We start from the raw sequence: 8,992 nt of genomic DNA, 5'->3' as shown, positions 1-8,992 counted from the left end.
CAGTGCAGGAGGAATTTCAATACCAAACTTTAGACTCTATTACAGAACTATAATTATTAAAACAGCTTGTACTGGCGCAAGAACAGGCCTGAAGACCAATGGAATAGACCTGAGGACCCAGATATTAAACCACAGACCTATGGCCACCTAATCTTTTACAAGGGAGCCAAAAAAATTAATAAGCTATTTTTATTATATATCATTTAAAATGACCTTTGACTTGTAGTCAAAATACAGGTCAAAGTACAGTCAAAATACAGAGTACAGTGAAATAAACACTTTAAAGTAAAAAAGCATGCCATTTAATTTTATAATTTTGTATCTACAAGGAAGTGTTTTAAAAAATAAAAGATCAAACAAAATGAAGAGCATATGGAAATGTAAATGATGATATCCAAGATGATGGTACAAATACCATTATATCATTGTTGGTAATAAATGTAAATGAGTTCAGTATCAATGAAAAACCAGACACCAATTGATCCTGACTGTAATCCTAGCTGCTCAGTAGGCTGAAATTTGAAATCTAAGTATCAGGGTTCAAAGCCATCCTGCACAGGAAGTTTGTGAGTCTCTTATTTCTGATTAACTGCCAAAAACCCAAAACTGGAAATGTGACTTAAGTGGCAGCCTAGAACAAAAATGCCCACAGACAGCTTCTAGGCCCTGAGTTCAATCCCCAACATCTGTGGACACAAATACAAAAAAGGTATTTTTAGACTGAATAAAAGAAGAAAGTCACAGATACATGCCTTTCATACAAAATACGCTTTCAATATAAAAGTAAAATAAATAATTTGATGGGATATGACTCTCAACTATTAATCCAAATTAAACCTCAGTGATTATGTTAACATCAATGGATGATTCAAAATATTAAGTGCAACAAATGATTTAAGGAAGAATTTATTTTATGAATGAAAAGCAACCAAGTATCCAGTAAGATAGAAATGCCTCAATGTATACAAATTTTGAACATGAAGGAATATTTACATGTCCACTCATATCAGTAGAGCAGGAGCCAGAATTAATAAGACAAAGCTATTATCAACCCAAATGATTAAGAATACATTTATAGACTCTTGAACTTGACAATTACATAATGCACATTTATTTCAAGAGTACATTAAAATGTATCAACAAAATAAAATAGATTGGCCCATTAACTGAATTTTCAAAAAGATTGAAGTCATATATTCTGAGACCTGTCAATGATGTAATTACTATAATAATTATAAATTATAGTGTTATTGGACAGAAAGTCAATACATTTGAACACTGAACAAAATGATTTTGTGTAGCCCATCATAAAAGAGAAATCCAGAGAAAAATTGGAAAATATTTAAGTATAAATAAAAGGTCACAGCAACATTTGAGAAAAATAGTTAAAGCAGTGATTAGAAAAAAATTAAAATCTAAATAGTATATTCAACTTAAAATTATAATCATACATATGTATATTTTCATGATCTATATCTGTATTATTTATTTATATATATGCATGGTATATCTAAATAACTATATCCTATGGATATGGATATAGTAATTTGAAATTTTAAATCACAATGAATGTCACTACATCTCACTGGCTGGCTTAACAATGAAAACGTATTATATACATACACACATACACATGCACATGCACATACATATGCACGTGCACACACACACACACACACACACACACACACACACACACACACACCTGCATGCATGCACACTGTATCTCCATTGAAGCTTTATAAAATCCCTGAATGGCAAGCACTACTTAAAGCTCCATTTAATAGATTATGAAAAATCAGATTCTGAGAAAGATCCTGAGTAGCCTAGCATGCATGAAGCCCTGGGATGGATTCCTGGGTACCACATACACAGAAAAAGCTGGAAATGGTGCTGTGGCTCAGGTGGCAGAACATTAGCTTGAGCAAAAAGTGTCCAAGGACAGTGTTCAATCCCTGAGGTCAAGCCCCAGGACTGGCAAAAAAAAAAGAAAAAATAAAGATCCTGAGAAATGAGGCCCTGCTCAGCTAGTGACAAAGCTAGGATTCCAGTGAATGTGTCTTTATGGTAGAAGTGTGTGGTACTCTTGATGCAGGGCAAACTGACTTGCCACAGAGATAGGGGGGACACCACTATATTAAATGCATTGACCAGCTATTGTCAGAATGTGGTTAAAGGAAAACAAAGACTGAGACACCTTCTGTTACAGTCAAAGAAAGTAGGCCCAATAGGAAGTGAGCATCACATTTTCATTTATGTTCCCCACCCACTTACCACATTAAATAGTGATTGATTGGTGGGTTTCAGGAGTCACAAGTGAGGAGCATAGAAAATATCTGTATATTTTCTATAAACCTATGTTAGCCATTTGTATTTTTATACTTGTATTCATTTGTATGTTTATACTTGTCTTTCCTTAACTTGCCTTTCTGCTTCTATATATCTGCTTGCTAAAACCCTGAGAAATGCAACTGCTGTCCTTGTGGCTAATCTATAACCACCCATTTGTCCTTGGTTCCCAGACTGAGCTACACTATAGTAAGGAGTATACACATTCCAAGCCGGAAGCTAGAGATAGTAGCCATCTGCTACCTACAAGGTCAGACATGCGAGGGCCAGCAAACTAGGGCAGATGTCAACCAATCACAAGCCAGTCACCATGGAGATCCCCCTAGACTTATATCTGGCCTAAAACCATCCTCCTAAAATGACAACCAGCTAGACTGACCAATGATTAGCCATGACCCCTTTCCTGCTTTGTATTGCACCAATCATTTAATGGAATTATAGTATAAATTTCCCGTGTGGCATACTGATTTGTTGCTATTACTTGCTGGGGCCTTCCCCCTACCAAAAAATGTATAAAAGGGGCTGTAATCTTGTGCTCAGGGCCTCTGGTCTGCCTTCGACTATCAGTGCGCAGAGACCCGTGCTCGAGCTCGTCAATAAACGACTCATTTCAATTTGCATTGATCTTTGGTCTCTGGCTATGGGGGGGGGCTTCAAGTTTCTGGGCACAATACAAGCAGCTGTTGTATTAATGAGATTGCTTTATTTATTTCTAGATTTGTTGTCTTCTTTGGAAATCCATTTCTAATTTATTTCAATATTCAGCCACCACGCCAGGGATCTTCCCTATACACCAAGCCATTTCTTTCATCCGCACGGTGACAACCAAAATTATATTTGCCTCCATGAAAATGTGCACAAATTGTTCAGTCATTTATGCTAAAGAATTTATTCCAAGAAGCCCGGCCTGGTGGCTCAAACCTGTAATCCTAGCTACTCAGGAGGCTAAGAACGGAGGATCGAGGTTCAACGCCAGCCTGGGCAGTAAAGAACGTGAAACTCTTAGCTCCAATCAATCACTAGAAAATCGAAAGTGGTGCTGTGGCTGTAGGGGTAGGGTAGTAGCCTTGAGCTGAAGAGCTCAGGGACTATGTCCAGGCCCAGAGTCCAAGCTCCACCACCCATCACCACCACCACCACCACCAACAACAACAACAACAAATATAATATCCTCACCTCTTCCCAAGCTCTGGGGGAAGCTTGTAGAGGCACATGGGCCTTGACCAAAATTGCTGAGGAATAACCTTTCATGCTGAGAGCATTCTTTCTTTGTTATGGCTTTATTCAGTGTATATACTAGTGCTTCATTTGTTTGGGAATATTACTTGGTGTTCCCGTTTAGTGTAACTATCAAAAGTTTTCATAAATCAGGCACCAAGATACACCTAGGAAGGATCCTAGAGCATCTGAATCCCAAGACTAAAGGCAAATAGAACTTGTTTTCCTTTTATTTTTTGCACAGATTTGTCACTAAAATAAACTATCATTTGTTCATTCAAAACACTGTTGTTCCATAGTGCTGTGGTACCAGAAGCCAGAAAAAGGGATGGCAAACTCATTTTCTGCAGACAGAGCTTTAACCAAATGGTGCAAGTTCTCAGTAGTGTGGGATAGGCTGACTGCATTAAAACTAAATAGTTCTAAAACTGAGGCTATATATCCAGTGTTATTTTTTTACATATTTTTATTGTAATTAATAGAAGGGTTACATTATATTCACCAGAGAGAAGGTGCATTACTTCACAAACATTGATACCCTTTCTCATGTCTTGATCCCCATGTCCTTCCCCCCGACCCCCAGCTCTCATCTTGTTTTCCCCCCTTCCCTATCCAATTTCAAATAACCAAACACAAATATATCCAATATATCAGATAACCAGGTAAAATACTGTAACACTATGAGATAACCAAAGGTGAGAAAAAGAGATGAGAGATAACCAAGTACATTAAGAACAACAATCACTCGTTATATGGTTTTTGTTTCTGTATCCTGGAGGTCCTTTTATTTAGGGTCATACTAAATGGTCTTGTGTATCTAGGTTTTGTTCTATTGTAAATCTCTGCTAGGAGTGCCCAAGGTTTCCACAAATGAGGGAAACCATTGAGCCTATGTTCCTTTGAGTTTGGCTTACTTCACTTAATATGATTTTTTCTAAATCTTTTCATTTCCTTACAAGTGGTGGATGTTGTTCTTTGTGACAGCAGCATAGAATTCCATTGTGTAAAAATACCACATCTTGTTGATCCACTCATCAACTGAGGGCCATCTGGGTTGGTTCCATGTATTTGCTATGGTAAATAGTGCTGCAATGAACATCATTGTGCTAGTGGCTTTGGTATGTCCTTGTTTCTGGACTATTGGGTAAATGCCAAGTAGTGGAATTGCTGAGTCATAGGGGAGCTCTATATTTAGTCTTTTGAGGAACTGCCACAGTGGCTGAATGAGTTTGCACTCCCACCAACAGTGTAGTAGTGATCCCTCCTGGCCACATCCCCTCCAGCATCTTTTGTTATTAGTTTTCCTGATCCTGGCCATTCTAAATGGAATGAGGTGGAATCTTAGAGTTGTTTTGATTTGCATTTCTTTTATGGCCAGAGATGTTGAGCATTTCTTTATGATTCCATAGGTCATTCTCATTTCTTCTTCAGAGAAGACTCTCTTTATGTCTTTGGCCCATGTTTTAATGGGGATGGTTGTTTCTTTGGAGATTGGTTTTGGAGTGATTCAATTTTTGAGCTGTTGATATATTTTAGGTATGTGGCATTTGTCCATTGTATGGTTAGTGAAGACCTTTTCCCACTCTAAGATTTATAGTTAATGTGCTAGCTATGTCCTTTGCCATACAGAAGCTCAGCAATTTTATGCAGTCCCACTTATCCAGACTTTCTCTGATTTGTTGTGTTTCTGGGTCCTTATTAAGAAAGTTTTGACCTGTGGCAAGGACACCTAGTGTATCTCATATTCCTTCTTGTAAGTTTTTCAGTGTATCTGCTTTTACCTCAAGGTCTTTGATCCATTTGGAATTAATCCTGGTGCAAGGTGCAGGGTGCAAGGTGACAAAGAAGGATCCAACTTTAGTTTTTTGCAGGTGCTTAACCAGTTCTGCCAGCACCACTTGTTGAAGAGGCTGTCTTTCTTCCATCTATTTTTTTGGCTTCTTATCAAAGATTAGTTGGTTAATATCTGGGTCCTGAGTTCTATTGCATTGGTCTTCAGGCCTGTTCTTTTGCTAGTAGCAAGCTGTTTTGGTCACTGTAGCTCTGTAATAGAGTCTAAAGTGTGGTATTGAAATTCCTCTTGCACTGTTTTTCCTACTAAGAATTATTTTTGCTATTCAGGGTCTTTTATTATTCCATATGGAATTTTGGATTGCCTCTTCTGTTTCTTTAAACAATTCTAAGAAGAAGGATTGGACTCAGACAAAAGAATGCTGCACCCTTATGAAAATGTTGGAAAAAGTCCAAATCATTCATTCTCATTAATTATATTCATATTAAATGAAGAATAGAAAGTACCATATGATACTTAAACCAATGAAGTCAGTGATTGGAGAGCAGAACCATTTTGGAACTCCCATTTGAAAGCATCTTGCTTAAACATTTCATTCTGTTTATGTCCTACATCAGATCCACCTGACATATCACTCCCTCCAAGAAACTGGCAATATTTCTCAGACCAAACAGAATGGGAAAAAAGCAAGACTTCATTATAATCTGAACTATGAAGAGTTTCACCCATACGGAGAATAACTTGGACAAAATTTAATTTCTGTCTTTCAGATTGATATGCAGATGCCGTCCTTTGCAGATATCTGAAGCAGAGAAGGCAAGTTCTTCAGTGTTGATTTGTATTGAGTTTTGTAGAAGTTCTTTTTATTCTTTACCTGCCTCACTTAAAATGTCATAGAGATGCTAGGCAGATAAATCATTCCTTCTGTGTGGATGAATGTGTCTGTCTGTCTGTCCATCTGTTTCTATTTCCACAAATGGTAGCGACAAATAATGAGGAACAGGTGGTTGATATTTGGGACTTAAATCTCTGAATTTTTCTCCTTCTTTTATGTACACTGCTAGGGAGATATGTTTGTGGAAGAAATTGGATTCATTGTCTGCACACAGCAACGCATTTAGCTGGTGTCTCTGCAGGTCCAATTAACTCCTTTAACAATATGGGTGAATGAAGGTTATTAGATTATGTTTGTAGCCTATTACAATTGTTTTGGTTGACTACTCCCTCTGTAACCTTATTTACAGCAAAGTACATAGCACTGGAAAAAAATCATAGTGTGGAATAAAAGAAAGCCTGGGGAAAATTTTTAAAAACTAGATTTCTTTTTTCTGGATTGTGAAACATGACCTTTTCTGTTTAGGTTAAAAGGAATGTTTATTTATTGATGTATTAAATTATTTATTTTAGAGGATAAAAATAAAACTAAGACATAAAGCATCTTAGAGACATATCATTTTGGCTATTATTATTTTCCCTGTGTTATCATGCAATGTCATGTCATGAAAGGAAAGCATTTTGATAAGAGGGAAGACACAAAGGCTGAGTTCAACTCAGTGTCCTGATGTTGCCTCTGCTTCCAGTGAGCCACAGCCTTTATCTAGACAAGAGGAATATTAAAGATGTTACCTCCATGGACAAATACAAAAATGGATATGACTTGCTTGGTGCTGAATGCATGGCTTAAGAAATAGAGTGCCTTTCTAACAGGTACTAAGTCCTGAGTAAAAACTCCAGCATCACCAAAGAAAAGATTATCCAGACAGGCGTGTCTCAAGATTGCAGGTTGATATCTGTAAGATCACATTCAAAGTCAGCCCCAGGTTAAAAGTTCCGAAACAACCAGCCCAAAGAAAAGCAGGGATGGAGGCATGGAAATAGAGAAGGAGGTAAAACACACAAGAGACTATACTGTGACTTCTTCAGGACAGGCAAGATATAATAGGCAGTTTTAGAATTTTCTTGTGATTTTCATGGGACCTGTGGTCCATAATCCCCTCCCAGGTCTATCTAGTTGTGGATAACTGATTCAAGAATATTTATGGCAGGTTAATAATGACCTTTACTTTATGTGATGAGGGAAGGAAAGGGCAAGGTTCTGTGAACTCTGAATGACACAATTTTCATGTCTAGGAATTGGCATGTTCTGAAACAGGTAGCCCCCAATATCCCAGGTGTCAAAACTCCAAAAAAAATGCTCCCTCATTCCCTGCAGGGAATGGTCACCTAGCCCTTTCTCAGGGAATTAAAAATACCAACAAGTAAAGATCGTTAGGATCAAATGCAAGTGAGAATTCTCCAATAAAAGTATATTTGGTTATTTGAAATTGGATAGGGAAGGGGGGAAAAAAGATGAGGGGTGGGGGTGGGGGAGAGGGAAATGGGGATCAAGACATGTGAAAGGGTATCAATGTATGTGAATTAAAGCACCTTCTATCTGGCAAATATCATGTAACCCTTCTATTAATTGCAATAAAAATATATGAAAAAAGTAAATTGAAAGTAGGAAAACTATATCTTTTCCTCAAGAAAACATTATTTTATTAGATTTTCATGTAGGCAGATTTCTTGCCCATTTTTGAGAAGTACTGTACTAATACTAATCATGGGATGGTGGATGTTCAGAGATGTGGTAATTCAATTCTCATTTTAAAGTGTTTGTGACGAATGCTCAAAATAGGACCATCCCATGCATAAGGTCCTGTATATGTGTATTGTCACATCAGTCAATTGAAGAGTCTCTGGAAGAAATGGCCTAATTTCCCACAAGATATTTATGGAGTAGAAGGTACAGTTTCCCATATCAGTAATCTTAACATAGCCCCAATGCTGGCAATATTTGCATTTAATTTACTATACTATCTATCCCATCTGACCTTCATATCAATCCTATTATTTGTTCTCACATTTATAGAATTAGAAAATTTGTCATCTCAGTGGGGACACTGAGATTTAAATTTGGCACAATTAACATGCATGCTGGAGAAAAAAAAAGATCTGAGAAGACCATCTTGCAGTTTCTTGATTTATTACAGGTATGACCTCTGATGACCAATGACAGAGCCAGATGCAATCAGATTTTTTTTCTATGATTGTTCCTCAGGGTTCGTCCACTTCATTTTCATTGCATATTGATCACCTGTTCTCATATTTACCAGGAGCTAACAATTCTGAGTACAAGACACAATCACAGTCAAAAGGAGGAAACTCAGTGTTTTTGCTTAGAATCCAAGAATAGAGAAATGAGCACAGATTGTTGTACTTAAAAAAATAATCCATTTATGCAAAGAAATCAGATTTATCCTTGTCACCGTAGTTCATTATTCCCAGTGAGACCTGTGCTCTTGTATCTTCTCTTTATGCCACGTCTTCTGGAGAAAGCTCATTGTTGACTTAGGTACTGAGAAGACAACTTGAAAGAGAAGAGGCATCAAGACACAGCCGTGTTCTTGCAGTAAGTCTGAGGTACTCTGTGCATTCAGGAGATCTAACCGTCTTTACGTGTGGGGCATCCATGTGATAGTGGTGCCTTTTCTCTGGCTAATACCTCTTGAGGTGCAGGGTCTCTTATTCTATGAACACAGGAGAGAAACATAGTGAAAGCTTTCTATTTCAGACATAAATACAGAAGTCTGG

The sequence above is a fragment of the Megascapheus bottae genome, unplaced genomic scaffold, assembly GCF_031878675.1.
Source record: "Megascapheus bottae isolate mThoBot1 unplaced genomic scaffold, mThoBot2.hap1 HAP1_SCAFFOLD_50, whole genome shotgun sequence".
Classification (NCBI taxonomy): domain Eukaryota; kingdom Metazoa; phylum Chordata; class Mammalia; order Rodentia; family Geomyidae; genus Megascapheus; species Megascapheus bottae.
The sequence above is the reverse complement of the archived record's forward strand: the minus strand, read 5'-3'. Positions refer to the sequence as shown.